The 4475-nt window shown below is 38.5% G+C and overlaps 1 non-coding gene across 1 annotated transcript; it reads left to right on the top strand.

The window, feature by feature from the left end:
* Positions 1 to 3231: 3231 nt before the first annotated feature.
* LOC140852686 (small nucleolar RNA R71) lies at positions 3232 to 3338 on the top strand. Its single transcript, XR_012135588.1, has one exon. It is a non-coding gene; the product is annotated as a small nucleolar RNA R71 (small nucleolar RNA).
* The last annotated feature ends 1137 nt before the right edge of the window (positions 3339 to 4475 follow it).

Below are 4475 nucleotides of genomic sequence, written 5' to 3'. Positions count from 1 at the left end.
AACAATGGTGTGGGTCCCAACCAAATAAGATCTAAATTTCTCTAAAGCAAAGACAACGGCAAGGAACTCCTTCTCAGTTGTGGTGTAGTTAAGCTGCGCATCATTTAAGGTTTTACTTGCATAATATATCACTCTAGGCAGCTTATTTATTCGTTGACCTAAGATTGCGCCCACAACATGATCGGACGCATCACACATTAATTCAAATGGTTCAGACCAGACAGGAGGATGAATGATTGGAGCTGATACAAGTGCATTTTTTAGAAATTCAAAGGATTCCAAGCACTCATGAGTAAATTCAAATTTGGTATCCTTTGCCAAAAGATTAGTCAGTGGACGTGCTACTTTGCTAAAGTTGGCAATAAACCTTCTATAGAATCCAGCATGACCTAAAAATGAACGTATTTCTTTCACAGATTTAGGTGGTGGAAGACTTGCAATTAGATCTATTTTGGCCTTGTCCACTTCAATCCCCTTTTTAGAAATGACATGGCCAAGAACTATTCCCTGTTTGACCATAAACTGACATTTTTCCCAGTTGAGAACTAGGTGCTTCTCCTTACATCGTTCTAGAACTAATTGCAGGTGATTCAGACACTCGGAGAAGGTTAGGCCAAAAACAGAAAAGTCATCCATAAAAATTTCTAGAAATCGTTCTATCATATCTGAAAACATGCTGATCATGCATCTCTGGAAGGTTGCCGGTGCATTACATAGTCCAAAGGGCATTCGTCTATAGGCAAAAGTACCAAATGGACAGGTGAATGTAGTCTTTTCTTGATCTTCAGCGGCTATGGGGATCTGGTTGTAACCGGAGTATCCATCAAGAAAACAGTAAAACTCTTGTCCGGCTAGTCTTTCCAACATTTGATCAATAAATGGCAAAGGAAAGTGATCTTTCCTTGTCGCAGCATTCAACTTTCTATAGTCTATACAGACCCTCCATCCCGTTTGGGTCCTAGTTGGGATAAGTTCGTTTGCATCATTTTGGACCACTGTTACCCCAGATTTCTTGGGTACTACTTGAACTGGGCTTACCCAAGAGCTATCAGAAATAGGATAAATTATTCCACTATCTAGGAGTTTCAGAATCTCCTTTTTAACTACATCCTTCATAACTGGATTAAGCCTTCTTTGGGCTTCTCTTGTTGGTTTAGCCTCTTCCTCTAAGTATATTCTATGTTGAACTATAGAAGGGCTTATTCCTTTGATATCTGCTATGGTCCAACCTATTGCCTCTTGATTTGCTTTTAGAACTGACAATAACTCCTCCTCTTGCTTGGGATCTAGGTCTGATGCAATAATTACAGGCAAAGTTTCTTTGGGTCCTAGATATGCATACTTGAGATGTTCTGGGAGGGGCTTCAGTTCTAAAATGGGTGCTTCCTCTATCGATGGTTTAGGTGATGAGTTCACCATCTCAATGATTGGTTCAGTAGGAAGTGTCGATTCCTGATTAATCTGATTTTCTTTAAGTATTTCATTGACATCCTCAGACTCATGGATTAACCAGGGGTTAGACTCTAGGTCGACTTCATCATCACTAATGTCAATGGATTCATAAATACCATCTTGGACTACATTGACATCAGCATGAGAAGAGGATTCCTGTTCTAAGTTAAAAACATTAAGCTCAATGGTCATATTCCCAAAGGATAACTTCATTAGACCATTTCGACAATTGATTTCAGCATTGGCCGTAGCTAAGAATGGTCTTCCTAAAATGACAGGTATATGTCCTTTAGGATTCGCAACTGGCTCAGTCTCTAAAACAATAAAATCTACAGGAAAATGAAATTTTCAACCTTTATCAGAACATCCTCGACCATTCCCTTAGGGATCCTGAGAGATCTATCGGCTAACTGTAATGTGATCCCAGTAGGTTGAAGTTTTTCTAATCCTAGTTGTTCATACACCGAATATGGAAGGATATTCACACTAGCTCCTAGATCTAGCAAGGCCTTTTTTATATTGGTTTCTCCAATAACACAAGAAATTGTTGGAGCTCCAGGGTCCTTATATTTAATTGGCACATGGCTAGATAGGTATGAACTGACACTTGCAGCCAAAAATGCTTTCTTTGGTACATTAGTGGTCCTTTTCCTAGTGCAAAGATCTTTTAAAAATTTGGCATAAGTTGGAACCTGATGGATTATATCTAAAAGAGGAATATTAACTTGGACTTGTTTAAATACCTCTAAAATTTTGTCTAAATGTTCAGATTTATTGGATTTCAGTCTGTTTGGAAAAGGAGCTCTAGGACTTTTAAGTACTGGACTAGGTGAATTTTCAGTTTCTGGTGCTTGAGGTTGAAAGGTAGTAGTTTTAGAAGGTGACTCGGCAGATGAGTCATCTATATCATCAAGTGCAACTACCTTATTGTCTATTTGTTTTCCTGATCTTAAGGTATGAATGGCATTTACACCATTAACTTGGTTTCCTTGTTGGGGTCGTGGACCATTTTGGTTCCTAGGATTTGGCTCATGTTGGCTAGGTAACCTACCATGTTCTCGTTCACTAATGGTCGAAGCCAGCTGACTTACTTGCATTTCCAGACGGGCTATAGCTTGGGTGTTATTATTTATGAGTTGACCCGTAGTTTGCATAAAGCTGGTATGTGTTTTCATCATGGCTTCTAGGCTTTTCTCTAAAGAGGTAATTTTCTTGTCATTATCATGGAAGCCTGGCGGGTTGTTCATTACTGGGTTGGACCTTAGATTTTGCTGATTGAAATTTGGATTACCTACATTAGGATTCTGGGACCATGAGAAATTCGGGTGATTCCTCCAACCTGGGTTATATGTGGGTGCATAAGGATTGTTCAATGGTCCTTGATAGGTGGCATTCACCTGTGCACACTCATTCGAGTAGGAACATTCTTCTAAGACATGGTCTGGTGCATTGCACCCTTTACACATGGGTGCAGATATTTGATTTACATTGGCTGGTCTCTGTAATTCTAAGGCTTCCAATCTACGTGTTAAGGTTGCAATCTTGGCCTCTGATGCTAGGGTTGGTTGAATTTGATGCATTCCTCCTCTTGAAGGTGTAGCTTTATCAGGTTCCCTAGTTGTTTCCCACTGTAAATTTTTCTCGGCTAGGTCTTCTAAGAATTGCCAAGCTTCAGTAGTTTCTTTGTCCATAAATTGGCCTTGGCACATGGACTCTAGCATGGTTCTTGAGTTTGAATCTAACCCCTCATAGATGATCTGGCATAGTCTCCAAGTTTCTATTCCATGGTGTGGGCATTGGGTCAAAAGATTCTTGAAACGATCAAAGTACTTCCAAAATGATTCACCAGCTAGTTGGTAAAATTGATTTATTTCATTCCTAATCCTAGCTGTTTTATGATGGGGAAAATACTTTTTTAAAAATGTTCTCACAAAGCCCTCCCAGGTAGTGACAGAATAGTTTGGCAGACTATAAAGCCACTTCTTAGCATTGTCCTTAAGGGCAAAGTTGATTAATCTAAGTTTGACCTCATCCTCTGTTAATTGCAGTTTCATGGTTGCACATACCTCCTCAAATTCTCTAATAAATATATAAGCATCCTCTAATCCTGTGAATTTTGGAAGCATATTTATGATTTGAGGTTTGATTTCAAAATTGTTAGCTGTGGGTTGTGGCAACCTGATACAAGATGGTTGGATGGAGCCAACTGGATAACACAAATCCTTAAGGGTCATGGGTTGGATTGGTTCAGCCATTGGAACAACAGGAATTGACTCAATTCTAACTAGACGACCCGACACTCTTCTCCACACACGAGGTGTACGGTTCTCGATGTTTATACAATTTTTTTTTTTTATAAAATTTTTATGTATAAGAAAAAGAAAGAGAAAAAGTTCTAAAGAGAAGATCCTAAGGAGTCCTAAATCTAAAGAAAAGTAACCAAATTAATTTAAATTTTAAATTTTTTTTTTTTCAAACAAGTGAATCAATAAATTAAACTCAATCTATCCTAGGGTTAACCTAAATCTAGACAGCTCCTAACTGTTCCAAGATGACCCTTCAAACCTTCCAAGTGGAGATTGATCAACTAGTTAGCCAGGTAAGTATAAGAGGTGGGAGGTTCACTCATCGTTGCCTTTCTAGACACCAAACGAGTTGGCCAGGCCAGCAACTGAACCAATTTAACAAACCACCCTCAGGGACTTGCCTAGACACCAACTAATCAAACAACTCAAACTTGGTAGAACTCTTAGGGTTCCTTGTCCTATTGAGCTCGAATTCCTTAAGGTTGACGTCTAATTGATTTTAAGATTAAAGTCTAGGTAATGCAATATGATGGAGATGGTTTTTGGGCTAAGGAAGGGTAATGAAATCCCCACCTTATCTTGTTAATGGGTTGATGCCCTTAGATTAATTATGAAAATGCAAATACAAATAAACAAGATGACCAAGAATGTAAAAGATTTTAATTTAGAATTTTTTTTTTATTTTGATATTTTACTTCACGATTATGAAATGTCTTT

Source organism: Elaeis guineensis, chromosome 11, assembly GCF_000442705.2.
Source record: "Elaeis guineensis isolate ETL-2024a chromosome 11, EG11, whole genome shotgun sequence".
Taxonomy (NCBI): Eukaryota; Viridiplantae; Streptophyta; class Magnoliopsida; order Arecales; family Arecaceae; genus Elaeis; species Elaeis guineensis.
Note: the sequence above shows the minus strand (reverse complement) of the source record. Positions and strands in the feature narration are given on the sequence as shown.